The sequence below is a fragment of the Tachypleus tridentatus genome, chromosome 1, assembly GCF_004210375.1.
Source record: "Tachypleus tridentatus isolate NWPU-2018 chromosome 1, ASM421037v1, whole genome shotgun sequence".
In the NCBI taxonomy this organism is placed as follows: Eukaryota; Metazoa; Arthropoda; class Merostomata; order Xiphosura; family Limulidae; genus Tachypleus; species Tachypleus tridentatus.
In genome coordinates this window covers 154,150,735-154,167,976 of record NC_134825.1, presented here as the reverse complement: position 1 = coordinate 154,167,976, position 17,242 = coordinate 154,150,735, and the positions used below count along the sequence as shown (strand labels likewise).

Genomic DNA, 17,242 nt, shown 5'->3' with positions numbered 1-17,242 from the left:
TGATGAATGTAAGACACTACGTGGGTAGAAAAAAAGTAGTCCAAGAGTTAGAAATGTGTGACGTTGATTGCATGTAGTAATCCGCCTTGTATTCTGTCATTTCACTCAATGTATGTTTGTAGGCATATAGATCTTATATATCCTTGCACGATAATTTCTAAAGAAAACTGATAAATTTTTGTCGCTATACTACTGTGTTTTTTTATTAAGATAATTACAGTGGTGACGTAAGTGATGAAGTTCATTGCAATACACATGATCTGCTATAATGTGACTAGATCTATACAAAGTTAAGTTAATAATTCTAGGTGGAAAAAATAGGAATACATTTCGCACTTGTAAGTACCTGAAACCTTTTGAACTTAAGTTATTAGCCGACGTTCGCACACATAAATATAATTGAACGGTTCGGCACAAATACTTAAGACAAATATATGCGTTAGAAATTATGTTGGGCCCGGCACGGCCAGGTGGTTAAGGCGCCAGACTCATAACTTGAGGGTCGCGGGATCGAATTCCCGTCACACCAAACATGCTCGCCATTTCAGCCGTGGGGGCGTTATAATGTGACGGTCAATCCCACTATTCGTTGTTAAAAGAGTAGCCTAAGAGTTGGCAGTGGGTGGTGATAACTAGTTGCCTTCCCTATAGTCTTACACTGCTAAATTAGGGACGGCTACCGCAAATAGCCCTCGAGTAGCTTTGCGCGAAATTCAAAACAAACAAATTACGTTTTCTATGTCTCGGATCATAAATATTTGTATGACCGGAATAGTAGAATACAATACACAAGAAAATCTGTTGTCCTCGAATTTAAAGTTTTCAAGTGTTGATTTTTTTACGGTTTTTATTACCTGGAAGCAAGAAATGTTAGGAATGCATACACTGTTTAAGATTTCGTTTTTTTTTATTTTTTACCGAAAAAAAGAGAGTTTTTAAAACAGTTTTAATCTTAATGCGAAAATGTAATGATGAAATTGCATACGAAACTTAAAAGAGTTGTGTTAGTGTAAATAATTTTCTAGTATTTACATTTTACTTTCGAACACAAACACGGAAGAAGCTCGTTCTGAACAGTAGTATGTTTGGAAATATAAGAGAAAAAACTCTTTTGTTGTTATTATTTTCCTGTGCTATAAATTCTATAATTTGTAACGGTATTTGTTTATCTGTACTAAAGTTCGTACTTGGTCATTAAGCCATTGATTAATGAAAACTGTAATAATAGCCACCCTTGATCTCAGATATTCTTAGAATTAATCAAAATTATTCTAATAAATACAGAGAAAGAGGACGGGAGTTAACTCGTTGCCTTTTTACCGGATGTTCCACAGCGTAAGTTGACGACTATACACCACATTGTACCACTCTCATATAACTTATTGTTAGGGTAAACCTCTCAGATGTAAGAACACAAAAGCGTTACAGTCTTAAATATGTATTATAATAACGGTAGGTCTAAAAAAAGTCTTTCAGGTGCCTTTAATATCCAAAATGAATAAGATTACATAGACTATTTACAAGAAACGCTGCTGTTGAACGAAAGACAATACACATTCTAACACTTATACACATTTTGTAAACGTTTCACTAGATGGCAAGGTATGCCAATGGTGGGTATTATTTGTAACGTGCAATTATTGTGATCCACCAATGAGTGTGTGTGTTTTCTTATAGCGAAGTCACATCGGGCTATCTACTAAGCCCACCGAGGGGAATCGAACCCCTGATTTTAGTGTTGTAAATCCGTAGACTTACCGTTGTACTAGCGAGGGGCCCACCAATGAAATTGACATTACAAATCATAATCAACACATCTATTATTTTAAAAACTGTGTAAAAGAATGGAGAGTAATAAGTGCCAATCAAACAAATGATATTCTGCATTCCAAGAACCAGTCTAGTTGGTCCGGCATGGCCATATGGTTAAGGCATTCGACACGTAATCCGAGGGATGCGGGTTCGAATCCTCGTTACATCAAACATGCTTGTCCTTTATGCCATCAGGACGATATAATGTGACGGTCAATCCTATTATCCGTTATTGTTTGTTTGTTTTTGAATTTTGCACAAAGCTACACGAGGGCTATCTCTGCTAGCCGTCCCTAATTTAGTAGTGTAAGACTAGAGGGAAGGCAGCAAGTCATCACCACCCACTCTTGGGCTACTCTTTTACCAACGAATAGTGGGATTGACCGTCAAATGAAAGGCTGAAAGGGCGAGCATTTTTGGCGCGACGGGAAAGCGAACCCGCGACCCTCAGATTACGAGTCGCACGCCTTAACACGCTTGGCCATGCCGGGCCCACTGTCCGTTAGTAAAAGAGTAGCACAAGAATTGGCAGTGGATGATGAGGACTAGCTGCCTTCTCTCTTGTCTTACACTACTAAATTAGGGACGGCTAACGCAGTTATCCCTCATGTAACTTTGCGCGAAATTAAAAAAGAAACAAACTAGTCTAGTTCGAAACGTTATGAAAACAATTTAATCGAGCAATATCATTCGTTTCTTCATTTAAAATGTTCCTTTGATGGGATAACAATAAGTTAAAGGAATTTTAACGTTAAAATCCAAGCAGCTCCAGCAGATAGCCAAATGTGTTTTTGCTCTAAAACTAACAGATAATTAAAAGGTAAACAAAACCCCTTTTCAAATCATGCATTTTTTCTTTTTAAAAACATTAGATAAATGAATGTTTATGAATTTAAGATTTGGAATCTGAAATATACTTAATCTTAAATGTTATAAAAGCTTAATAAAACTTGAAGTAAAAATACTGAGGAGCTTAACGTATTGCATATTCTATGCTACACAAAAAGTTCACAAAGCAAGTTTTTTTTCGAAAATGATTTCATGAATCAGCAATGAACTAGACAGAATATGTTAGATACTTCACCAAATACCGCAAGTATTATTTCTTATAAATGTTGGAGGACTACAGCACAAACGTTAATTAATATATCGCACTACAGGGATCATTCAACTGTCCCTAATACCGCAGTGCGTGCCTCTGCTGCGTTTTTCCCTATGTAAGCAGCTTCCAATAGCTAGTCACACAGAATTTCTGATGCAGCCTCGTGAAGGCTCCAGTGAAACGTCATCGCTGCTGTACGATCACGAACTCGTGTTTGGCACCTTTCCAAAATACAAAATTAAAAACACCACCTGATGAATCCCCCCTTCCCCTGTGATGTATGTGCTTGTGACTAACGGTATACACATCGGAGTTTATTTTGTAACCAATTTCACAATTTTTCGTTGATTTTATCTGAACGAAAAAATGAACTTTTGCACGAATTGTGAAAATTTTATTTCTTCTAAGCTTATTCTACGGTTCTAGTGGAGCACAAAGCTACACAGAGGGCTCTGCCCAACACAGGTATCGAAACCCGGTTTCTTGCGCTGTGAGTCCACAGACATGCCGCTGTGTCGTTTGGGAGCGTAAAATTATTATATATTTCAGACTGAACTTTCAAATTGAAATATTACTGCTTGCTTTACGGAATATTAACTAGAAGTAATTTAGAAAAGGTGAAATATGAGCAGCTTTGTACTCGTATCTCTCTGCCGATAACAAGTTATTTCAATTACGTCACATTACTATAACTAATAAGCTTAGGAATATATATTATTTCAAGAATTTATTTCTTTATCTTGGGAACCAAATGCCAACTTAGCTTTGGAATAATGTCTAAAACAGAGGCAAGTCAGAAGTGTCTTAGTTTTGATCTGCAGCTGTTGTATACGGTTGGCAGTATATTGTCTCTGAACGAAATTACCTGTGTGATTGTCGTAGGTGTTTACAACACATTTTCATTTTCAGTAACTTTGTTTGGTCGTAATTTGTTGAGTTTTCGGAGAGTTACTGCTAGTTTTTGGTGACAGATATTGGATGGTTACTTTTATTTGTCGGGTGGCGTGTGTTTGTGTATGCTTTCTTATAGCAAAACCACATCATTCTATCTAATGTTTCCACCGAAGGGAATAGAACCTCCGATTTTAGCGTTATAAATCCGAAGATTTATCTCTGTCCCACCTGGGGACTTTTGGGGTGGCAGATATTTGAGGGTTACTACTATTTTCGATGACAAATATTGTAGTGCTACTGCTATTTTTGGGTTTCAGATATTGAAGGGATACTGACATTTTTGTGTGACAGTTATTGGAGGATCACTGTTATTTTTGGGGTGAGAGATATTTGAAGATAATATTACTGCTAATTTGTAGTGTCAGATATTAAAGGGTTATTGCTATTTTTTTGGTAGCAGATAATGGGATTTCAGCTGATGGTTCGCTGACTTCCCATTCTATCCTGGCTCTGCATGGCCAGGTGGTTAGGGCGCTTGACTTGTGATCTGAGGGTCGCGAGTTTGAATCCCCATCACACCAAACATTATTGCCACTTCAGCCGTGGGAGCATTATATGTGATAGTCAGTCACATTATTCGTTGGTAAAATAGTAACCCAAGAGTTGGCAGTGAGTGATGAGGGCTATCTGTAAGTGGAGAAATTTTTTTTTATTATCTCTGACTTTAGTCTCAACAGGAAATCCGGGTTCCTCAGCAGTTGAATTTTTGCTAAGAAGTTTTTCTCTAGAGTTACCCAATCGGTCATTCTCTTACTGATGTACTTCCAAAGATGATCATGATGGATGATGTTTATTTAGATTGCGTATCCTTATTAATTTAGGAAACCATATCATTGATTATTTCATTACAATACATTGCTCTTCTGAGCATCTACCTAACTTTGGAGTTCTTCCTTTCTTGGTATGAGAATTGTCCAGCCATACCACGTCATTTAGACGAAATTTAGTCTTATCAGCATTAACGTTACTGTTACTTTTTATTTTATTACAAACAGATTTAAGTCTTCCCTGGATAAAGTAATGTCCGAAATCTTTATTATTCACATCCACAACAGCTCTTCCAATCAACATTACCACAGGACATATTGGAATGTTTGGCTACACTATGCTAATATGTTAATAGATGAAGATTTATTGCTGATAACTCCTTATAGTATAAACATTTCACTTTTTGGTGGTGCAGTGATTACTCTCCCTGTTTTCTCCGGTGTAGTAATTGTCATATAGTACACAAAAGTGTTTGGCCCTATACTGTGAGACTATTTGAAGCTAGTCTAATCTCTCATCCTTGTATCTGCACAAAATCAGTTCCCAAGATTCATTATTCTTGGATCTTTATAGTATAAGAGTAACTTCCAACTTTCATTTTGCTGGAACTTTATGTCGATCTGCTGTTTGCATCAGTTTCTTTAGTCATTTCTATAGGGAATTTCCTTCCCTTTAATAACAAATCAGTTCAAACAGTTGTAGCTGTAAAATCAGTGTCAATCAGCATACTGCAATGTTTTTCCATATTTAAGCTAATGGACTTCAATTATTTTCTTGAAATAATTAACTTTTGTAATTTAGAATAGATTAGGTGTTGAAAGCTGAACCGCGCTCCATAAGTCCAACTATTTCTTACTTTTTTGATGATTGATTAGCTCTTTGTTGTTCTGTTGATTTTAGTATATTCTGAGACACATATCCAAGGTATTGTCTCCTTAGCTTAATAATTTCTCTTGAATTTTACAGCTTCAGCTATAAAGACCGTGTTTCTTACAAATATAACAATTCCCGCTTTCTCATGTCTTTTGAAATTAATTATAATTTCATACTGACTCTAATTTACATTTCATTATATCATGCCCTTTCAAATTACACTTGAAACGCCTATTTTCTTTTGGTGTATTTCCTCCATCGTGCATAACTATTAGTCTGATTAGTTCTTCCAATTTCTATAGATTATTTTTAGAGGGAATTTATGTTCAAATACTACGGGATTTGATATTCCTGTAGCTATTACATAGTGCATTTAATAGTTTTAATGCAAACTTAATTGGTTATAGTTGCATTTCTTACCACAGAGCCATTGTTTAAGATATACATCTTCCCTGCCTCAGCTTAGTCCCCATATCCTCGTCTGTTATGGTATCTATAAATTAGTCACATGCCAACAAATTTGTCGTTTTACAAGGAAAATCCAGATAAGATAGTTGGATAAGCTTTTACAAATCGTCTACAAGTTTGGTTAAGGTCTCTTTCTCTTCTTTCCTGTACACCCTATTATGGAACTTCTGAATACTCCTTTCTGATGTGACACTCCAAACCTGTCGGGTAAAGTAGCTACTAAAACTTGATAGTTATTACGGCTCTCAACTGAAAGGTTATTTAATGTAGTCACAGCTGGTTCATGGTACCTTACCATCGTAGACTGTTTGTTTCTTAATTAACTGATGATGAACTGGCCAGTTTAATTCTGGTACTTCACTTAGCAATGTCATGGCTGGAGTACTCCTGGAAAGTCATTCTGTAATGTATGGTACAGCAATGGTGGTAGTAGAAATAGATTCGATAAGTTCTCGTATCTCATACTTTATTTTAGGTTTTAACTCTTGAGCTGATGCAGAAGAGGTTGATTGGTATAATGTTTCAATTCATTAATAATTTATTTTCCAGATGTTTTATTCTGTTATTAATGCACTCTGCTACCTTGATGATGTCTTTCATTACTTCATTTATGTGTTTTTATACTTTGCTTTTAATTCATCAATGTCTTATTGCACTTCTTGAATCTTGTAATTACAGCCTTTCCATAGTTCTTCAATCTTTTTGTTGTAATAGTTCGATATTTCTCTAATATCTTCATTAATCATGTCTTTCTGATCCTTTTAAAGTTTTCTTTTCCATTCTTTCAATCTTCAGTCTCCTTTCTGGTCTTATTTTATTTTTTTTTATCATGTTCTTTATGTCTTCTTTAAATTTTCTGTATCGTTTCTTCTGATTGTGTCTTGATAACTTCATCATCTTGAGCAGCTCTTCACTCACACCTTTTGCCTTCGCGATCGAAGTCTTCACAGTTGAAATTCAACTTAAAGTATATTGTATATTCAAAGATCTCCTTTATTTTCCCTAAAACAATTCTTACTTGTAACATAAGTGTTATAACATTGTTAGTTCATTGGCAGGTTTTGAAATTATTTGGTAAAAATCATTCAAATTACAGTTCACGTAATGATAAAAAATTAGTTTATTTCTTCCTTGGCATTTTTACAAGCTTGTGGTAATTTGTAAGACATGCTTAGAGTTATTGCGTACCACTAACATAAAAATAAACTTACTTTTTACAGCTTCACCTGATGGATCAAGTTATTGAAAACAAAACACAGTCTGATCTATATATGTAAAATACATATATTATTTGACTAATTCACTGTATTAACTGGAAATAATTTTAAGTATTTCATGTATCGCCGAACATCGTATTTATAATCTACTCCTCGAATAACTAGAAAATCTGACGTTAAACCTTTTAGAAACTTTCTGGACTAAGTAACGCTATATATGTTGATATTATTTCAGTGCTGTGATTTCAATTCGTGTTTTAATTGCAATATATATGTGTGTGTATATATACATATATATGAACAATAATCAAAACGGCATAGATAAAAACAACGTTTTTTAAATTCTCAAACGTACAATGGTAATTCATAGATGTACCAGAAAACGACACATTATTCACATTCAAAAAGCAAAATCATGTGCACCTATATCTTGATGCATGATTTTATTTTTATTTTAAATTAAACGTTCATGAAACCGATCATATTCGCAATTTATCTCGAATCATAACATTATAATTAAAGTGAGAAGTCTATTAGAAACGAAGTAGCAGGCTAATAAACATTTGTAAACTCAAACAAACTACGACAAAAAGAAAGGATCACATGCAACTAATATGCGCTATGACAGTTTTGATGCTTTATGTTGAAACAGAGACTTTGTTTTGTTTGTTTTTTTGAATTTCGCACAAAGCTACTCGAGGGCTATCTGTGCTAGTCGTCCCTAATTTATCAGTGTAAGACTAGAGGGAAAGCGGCTAGTCATCACCACCCACCGCCAACTCTTGGGCTACTATTTTACCAACGAACAGTGGGATTGACCGTCACATTATAACGCCCCCACGGCTGAAAGGGCGAGCATGTTTGGCGCGAAGTGGATGCGAACCCGCGACCCTCAGATTACGAGTCGCACGCCTTAACACGCTTGGCCATACCGGGCCTAAAACAGAGACATTAACAGGATAGCTATCAACTACACTGGTCTGTATTTTTTGTAAACAACCCCTGAGCTAAAATGTTTTTAGAAGGACAACTCTTGTTAATTTTTGTTCCTTTTTAGGCGAAAGATACACCATGGGTTGTCAGCTCATTGCCCACCACAGAGATCTAATTCTGAATTTAAGCGTTATAAGTATCTCCAAGCTTACTGAAATACGATAGCTAAATACTGTTAAGAATTTATCTGTAATTAAATAAATACAAAGCTACACAACGGTCTATCTGTGATCTGCCCACCAGGGGGTATCAAAACCTGGTCTCTAACGTTGTAAGTCCGCATAAATACGGCTGTGCTACAGGTGGGTAAATGTAGTTTTTGTTGTTTGTTTTGAATTTCGCGCAAAGTTACTCGAAGACTACTTGCGCTAGCCGTCCATGATTTAGCAGTGTAAGACTAGTCATCACCACCAACCGCCAGCTCTTGGGCTACTCTTTTACCAACAAATAGTGGGATTGACCGTAACATTATAATGTCTCCACGGCTGAAAGGGCGAGCATGTTTGGTGTGATGGGGATTCGAACCTGCGACCCTCATATTACGAGTCGAGTGTCTTATCCACCTGGCCAGAGGTAAATGTTAAGAAAGTTACGATCAAAGATCCAAATCGTCCTCAAATGGATATATCAATTACGTGCGTTACTTCGATAAAACGTTTTAAAACGTAGATGGAATATTTTAACTTAAATTATTATTATTTGTTCTTGAAAAGTCTATACTTCTTAACTTAAACATTACTTTACATAGTAAGTTAGAAAATATTTACTTCTTTCAGGTGTCACTCAGGTATAGGCAGAAAACATTTGTTAACACGGAGGAAAGCGTATAACTAATTAATAAAATCAGCAAAATTTCAGTTTTTCGTATGAGCTGAACATGCATGCTCGAATTCAAATAACAAGTGCAGACACGTGTTAAACACGTTTAGTCTGCAATTTATTTCTTTAGATGCTTTTATTATTTTTTTTATAACTATTTAAACAATTACCAATTTCACCACACAATACCATTATCTTAATACCTGCAAATACAAAGATTTCTTTTAAACCTTGAAATAAAGCTTTTGCTTTTAACATAAGTTCTTTTATCTAATCGGCACGTTCAAATAAAGGCTGAGTTTAAGGTTTGGTAAAGATAAAGTTATTTGTTGATAGGTTTCACTGATATGAAAGTGTTTTATTAGCGTTGATATGTGTGTATAAGTAGTACATGTGTTAGTTCTCAGCTATTCCATCTGATAAACAATTGAATTTTTTGTGGAGTTTAAATGTAAAGTACGCTGATGATGTCCCACGAAGCAATTGTCAGGACAGCCTGTTCCTGTTGATAGTAACGTTGAAAATGTATTTTCTCAACTTAAAAAAATTCTAACTTATTTTAACCGTAATATGAACGACAAAAACAAAATACGCTTGTTTGTTTGTATTAAGCACAAAGCTACATAATGGGGTACCTGTACTTCTCTAACGACGGGTATCGAAACCAGTTTCTAGTGGTGTGGGCCCGCAAACATATCGCTGTGCCACTGGGAGGCCACAATACGCTATATGTGAATATATACGTGCTCTTTGTATACAAACGGTTTGGTTTATTTTGAATTTCGCGCAAAACTACACGAGGGATATCTGCGCTAGCCGTTCCTAATTTAGCAGTGTTAGACAAGAGGGAAGGCAGCAAGTTATCACCACCTACTGCCAACTCTTGGGCTACTCTTTTATCAACGAATAGTGGGACTAACCATCACAATATAACGCCCCACGGCTGAAAGGGCGAGTATGTTTGGTACGATGGGGATTCGAACTCTTAACCCTCGGATTACGAATCGAGTGTCTTAACCACCTGCCCATGCCGGGCCGTATACAAACGGATCAGAATATTTTGCATTGTACGACGATGTGTGAAGCCTTTTTTTTGTTTTTTCACAATATGTTTTCCATATGCTTGAAGGTTTTGTCAACCGCCAGGATTTGTTTAGCTTTCCCGTAAAGAAGGAAAATATTCAACCTATAGAACGGTAACTTGAGAGGAACTTATCGATTATTTTTATTAAACGCGGAACACAAAAGTGTTCGTTCTTGTATAATAAGAAAACAATAATTTTATTTAAACATACTTGCAAATGTTTGAAAGCGTGCGAATAAGTTTATCTGTTGTTTGGTCATATTACACTTAAACACTTTTAATGACCTTCCAAGATATTTTGTCTTTATTAGAAGGAAAAAAAAAAACGTTTGTAATTAGTACCTCTCTTTATAGTTTCTAGAACTTTTAAAACGGCGTCAAAAAGAAAATATCATTTCTAGGTTTAATTTGAAAACGATCAATTTCATCGACACGCTTTTTAGGTGTTAAAGACAGCAGTGAATGAATGTTACGACGCACGTGGGTTTCAGTGCTGTAACGCCAGTGGAAAAGCCTGTTGCGCTTTTAGCATGGCTTTATTCCACGTGCGGGGATATGTAACTGGGAAGGCAGGTGTACGTGAGCTGCACGTACTGCATGCAGTAGAACAAGTTGACTGCGCCTTTCATACACCATGCTGCAGCGAAACCCCTCAGCTGGCGACAACCAGGTTAGAACTCAGCAGTTGAACGCAATGCGACAGCAGACCATCCATCGGTTTATGTGAACAGAACAGTAGGTGGTGACTCATACCCAATAAGCTGCCAAACCAGAAACACAACGAAGATCGTGAAGTAAATGACATTATTAAAGATAAGTTTAGTGTTGTATACATACCAAGTATTTGATATGTATTTTGCGATTCACTAATTCGTAATAATTAGAATATTTTGGCATGTCTTCAAATAAAGCACGCTTCATCTTTTACAGTTAAATGTTAAAATATGTGCTGCATAAATTAACGTTCTTGTTAGAAGTCATTCAAACATCAATCAAACATGTGACCAATGCATAAAGCTCAGGCGAACAATTCAGTATTTATGTACTAAAGTGTGTATAGTACGAAAAGCTACAAGTAACACTTGTTTTATTATAAAGAAGATTAAATTTTAGAACAGTTGCAAAGTTTCGATCACTTGTGAGATCATTTTCAAGTGATTGAAACGTTGTATCTATTATAAGAAATAACCTTCAATACTATCAAAGTTGTAACTTGTAATAAGGGAATACTTAACCAGAGGCCTGGCATGGCCAGGTGGTTAAGGCACTGGACTCGTAATTTGAGGGTTCGAATCCCCGTCATACCAAATACGCTCGTTCTTTCAACCATGGGAGCGCTATAATGTTTCAGTCAATCACACTATTCGTTGGTAAAAGAATGACCCAAGAATGGCGGTGGGTGTTGATGACTAGTTTTCTTCCCTCTAGTCTTACACTGCTAAAATAGGGACGGCTAACGCAGATAACCCTCATGTCGCTTTGCGTAAAATTCAAAACAAACAAATATTTAACCTGTAAGTAAACAGTTAAAATATCTTTCGTAAATGGTAAACGTAATATATTAACTATAAAAAGACAAATGAAAATTATAATAATAATACACGTATTATCCATCTGATTTTCACTAGTTATAATTACATTTAAAAACCGTTACGAAAGTTATCACATAATGACCTTATTTTTGAATATGTAAAAGGAGGCACCGTTTTTGTATAAACAAGACCAGAAAAACATGCATTTGCTATTATGAATATATCAGCTTTAGTTAACAAATATATAACCTCTAATTGGCAAGTCACGTCATGAAATTGCATCCGCTAGATGACGTTTTAAGAGAAAAACATGTCTTTACTGATACATTCACAAAATTGATATATAGCATAAAATTCTGCACTAATTATAATCACTATTTGATTAAAAGTTATTTTTAAAATGAAAGTTACAAGTTATAATTGATTTTTTCTGAGAGAAGTTAAGTGATATTTAATACGATTTTCCCCTTTTGCTATAAAGTTACACGTAAAAATAAACAAATTTAACAAATTCATCGAATAGTAATTCTTGATTTATATATTATATCCTCACTAAATCGACATGACAGTCGGATGCCAGCCATATTTAATAAGATTGTGGCCTACTCATTAGTATGCTCGTACTGTGAATCCTAGAATTAATGGTCCAAGGTTCACTGTTGCATAACATGTTGTCTGAACTTTGGGACCGTTAGCTCACTATAAGAGTAATGGTCAAATCCCATTAATCGGTCATACAATAATAACTCAGCAATTGGCAGGTCATTATGTGATAACTTTTGTAACGATTTTTAAATGTAATTATAACTAGTGAAAATCAGATGGATAATACGTGTATTATTATAATAATTTTCATTTGTCCTTTTATAGTTAAAATATTACGTTTACCATTTACAAAAGATATTTTAACTGTTTTCTTTCGGGTTAAATATTTGTTTGTTTTTTGAATTTCGCGCAAAGCTACTCGAGGGCTATCTACGCTAGCCGTCCTTAATTGAGCAGTATAAGACTAGAAGCTAGTCATCACCACCTACCGCCAACTCTTGGGCTATTCTTTCACCAACGAATAGTGGGATTGACCGTCACATTATAACGCCCCCATGGATGAAAGGGCAAGCATGTTTGGTGTGACGGGGTTTCGAACCCACAATCCTCAGATTACATGTCGAACGCCTTAACCCACCTGGCCATTTCGGGCCATATATTATAGGAACAGAAATAAATAACATTAAACTCACTAAAGTGATCGAGTTTGTATGTATAGCCCCCCGCTGGTTCAGTTGTATGTCTTCAAATTTACAACATTAAAATCAGGGGTTTGATTCCCCTCGGTGGCACAGCAAAAACCCGATGTGGCTTTGCTATAAGAAAACACACACACACACTCGTATGCATAGATCTATGAAGGAAGTGAGGGGGTAGAGTTGGTGTCTTCAGAAATCAGAATAGAAAACAATGGTGGATATCATATTGAAATATCGAAAATTCCCGTGCCCATGGACCTGAATGTTTCAAGCATTTAGTGACGCCCTTTAGGAATTGTTCGCACTCTTGCTTACGCCACTGACAGACTAAGTAGACAATATTTCCTTTTACACACACATATATATATATCATAAATATCAAGACCCTGTCTTTTAAAACCATAAGTTACGTATACTTAGTGGTTTTGGGTGTGTGATAATGGTGACAGTAAAATCCCACTCGGTGAGGCAAGAGTAGTCTAAGAGTTTGTAGTGCGTGTTATTGACTAACTACTTTTCCTTCAGTCTGTCAGTTCAAAAACAGAATTGAGTAGAACAGAGTGAGTAACTTGACGTGAATATTCAAAGGCAAACAAACTCAAAACATCAGCTCAAAATGTCTCGTCGGAACTTATACAACATGCCATTCCTGAAAATGACCGCTTTAGAACACTAATAAAGTTTTGCAATATCAAAGTGTCCTTTGTACACAGAGAAGAAAGACTTTTCTTAAAATAATTAACACCATCTTCCGAGATTAGTAACTAAGATGCTGAATAACGTTCTTATATATTCGAGTGTCATATCAGAGACTAATATGTGTAATTGTCTATAGTTTCAATACCCTTAAGTCTATCAAGATGATGTAAATGTTGTACGCATGTAACCATAATTTATTTAAAATAAGATGATAAATTAAAAATATCCCACCCACCCCCGAAAGGTGAATGAAGTTCTTCAGAAAACACTGTATAGTAGTGTGTTGCCTGTCAGTCAGTTGATACTAAAATGACATCAAATGAAGAACGCTTAATTTTACAGTTTGTACTATTATGTCGTCAGTATGCATGTCATGAATCACGAAAACAAAAGCACTTTGTAAGCTACAACACAGCATGACATATGAAATTCGAAAGCAAGAAATGAAAACAGTTGTTGCTTTCAATTTTGGTTTTATTTACTTTTGAAACAGAACACTTTCGGGGACCCTGCGCAAGTACATTTACAAATATATTTTTTTCTATTCCAAGTGTTCTAAAGATACTTACAAATACGTTATTCTTACCTGAATAGCCAAGCAACATCTGCTCAATACGAGTGAGTTCAACTTTAGTTTATAACAATTCAGACAAAATGAGTTATGAGCTTAGTTAATATCATATCATTTAGTTCTGTGCCAAAGTGCTTGTACTCAAGATTAATGACGCTGTAGCCGGATGTTATTTCTTGTGTATATATTTTTTATCAAACGACACCGTTTAGTTTGACTGTACTCGACTTATTGCTAAGCGAATTTTATTTCATTGATAATAGGTCGATGTATATATTACGTAGAAATAAGATCTTCAAACGTCCTTGAAATGCTCAACCATAACACACTTTTATATATATGTATATATCAGCTTTAAACTGAGTAATTTGAAAGCCATTAAGTTAACCGAACGATATAAATAACAAGTAGACATTTTCATGTGTTTTGTGGGTTTGTGCACGATCCCTAACAAGATATTTCATCAGTTTTTACATACAATTTTTGTTTAATTTTTCAATTAAAACTTATGATTTTTAATATATATTAAATTGGGCTGTATTCAAATATACCGTAATTTATTTCATTTAACAAAAAAATTCTGAAAACCCGAAGAGAAAACGACAGTACTGCTTTTTTGATTTATAATAAAATAGTAACAATAATTTTCACATAATAAAACAATCGCATAAGCTCCATAAAAAAAAAGAATACATTGGGCTATTTACGAGAAATTGGATTTCCATCTTCTTGATAATGAAACATTTTGTAAGTAATTTATGCAGTATAGCAAAAATAAATTGGAGAATAGGCCATTTACACTTCTTTCAATGCCTCAGCAGTAACCTTACAGGTTATATTGTTAATATTTAGGGTTAAAATACTTGCATTTGGCACAGCGTATTGTGCTATTTTAAACTTAAAAACCAAACAATAAATTAATCATTTCGTTTCAGTAAATAAGTTCTGTATTTCAGCAATCATCACGCCATATTGAAAGTAAAACTTCCGAAACTTTACCATAAATTCAGCGAATCATTGAATTATATTTTAATTTATTTGTTTAACAACGAGTTTTCTTATTAATAAATATCTTTTGTGTAACTGGAATCTAAAATTTAGTGTGTCATAAAGCTTTACTGTTTCATACGTAAAATGTGCTGTGCAGTTACTTTTACAGGGGTAAAAGATGATTACTGAGTCGAATACGTACAGATTTATGATATATTCGTTCTTTCGTTCGTAACCTCCCCATCCATACACGGATCAGCAATAAGTATGAAGGCTAAAATTGCCAAAAGCGAGATTCGATGGCCGTGATTGGCACAGTTTAGATAGTTTATTGTTTAGCTATGCGATTATCAACAAACCAAATCGTTCACAAGACCCCTTGAATCACGTAATGTATTCTATGTTTACACATTATGTTTTCTCATCACGTTATTCCATTTTCGTTTTAGTATTATTCTATCACTTTAATAACTTAGTTCTCATAATAATTGTGGACATTACAAATTAAGGCTGGTTGAATGGTACAATAATGATTATAATTAAATAAATATATATACATTAAGTAAAGGTTCATGATAATTTCAAATAAGCTGCTTGTTTGGCGTTTATTGGCTATCTGTGCCTAATTTCAAATAAATTTATTAATTAAGCATATTAAAGAACACAATGAAAATGTTTAAGTTCAGTATACTAGTTCTATCAGTCACTTTTATAACGCCTGCCCCCAGTGGCTCAGCGGTAGGTCTGTGGACTTACAACGCTAAAAAACCGGGTTTCGATACCCGTGGTGGGCAGAGTACAGATAGCCCATTGTGTAGCTTTGTGCTTGATTCAAAACAACAACAACCTCTGATAACGCCCTCTTTAAGAAAGGGGAAGAAAAACAATTGGTGAATAAATATTTGCAGATGGAGGCGTGTAGTATTGCGAAAAATGACTGTTTTTATTTCTAGTCATTTTATAAAAATAATCACTCTTAAATGGACCATTACAACCAGTCTAGAGTTTAAATGTTTTTCTCTTTCTATTTTCCTGGAAACATTACATATATTAATATACCAGAAAGGCATCACTTTTTTTTTACGATGTGTTATTAAAAGGATGTGTAAACGTTTTCAAAACTACCCGCCTACTACTTTTGAATAATACATGTAATTTTCTATTAAAGGTATTGATTTAATTCTAATTTTAAGGAAATTGTGTGGAAATAATTTGATGTTCTTGGTTCATTTTCTCTGTTCCCCAGTGGCTCAGCGGTATATCTGCGGACTTACAACGCTAAAAACCGGGTTTCAATACCCGTGATGGGTAGGACACAGATAGCCCATTGTGTAGCTTTGTGCTTAATTCAAAACAACATCATAATTTTCTCTGAATTGTGTTTGTTATAACTTAATGGAATCATTATTATCACCAACTTATGGAGACTAAGAAATTAATTTTCTCGTAAACGGGTAATTTACGATGCATACAAAATATGAAAACCACTTGTTTTCGAAGAACAAACATTATATTCAGTCGTGATTAGAACGCTATCAGTTATATCTCTTCACAGATTAGTGGATTATTTTCAAAAATCTATAAACTTTTCGATTTTCAGCATTTTCTCACTGGATTAGGAAAAAGTGTTATTTCTATTTAATAAGTGGAGCTGAATCTCTTTTTCTTCGTAAATTTACTGTCACGTAGATTACCAATAGTATTTCTATTCTTGTTTTACGTGATTTGTACTATCTGTCACAAAGGAACTTGTAAGTTTTTGCTATAAAAAATGTTTTGATTAAGAAAAAGCAAACTTGTCTAATGCTTGATTTTGTTACATCACTAATATAATTTGTTTTGCAACTCCTTACTTCATATCTTAATTTCGTTGAGTACTAACTAAATTAGAATTATTCTTACGAAATCTCTTCTGTATGTATTAAATTGATAAATTCACTGTACATATAATTTTAGTAAAACCCATAATCACTGGAAGAAGACAGTGATTTGTTCAGAAATTAAAGTTTTCGTTGCAAAACAGACCAACTTTGATTTTTTTTTTCTATCAGCTTTCAATTACAAGGTTTAACCCAGTTTCACCACTGACTAAGCGTGCAGAGAGTCCAGTTTTCTT

At 34.7% G+C, this 17,242-nt stretch overlaps 1 long non-coding RNA gene across 1 annotated transcript in view; it reads right to left on the bottom strand.

The window, feature by feature from the left end:
• The window catches only part of LOC143227888 (uncharacterized), a 48,433-nt gene that overhangs the window by 8,365 nt on the left and 22,826 nt on the right, over nt 1-17,242 (bottom strand). The window lies entirely within an intron of this gene.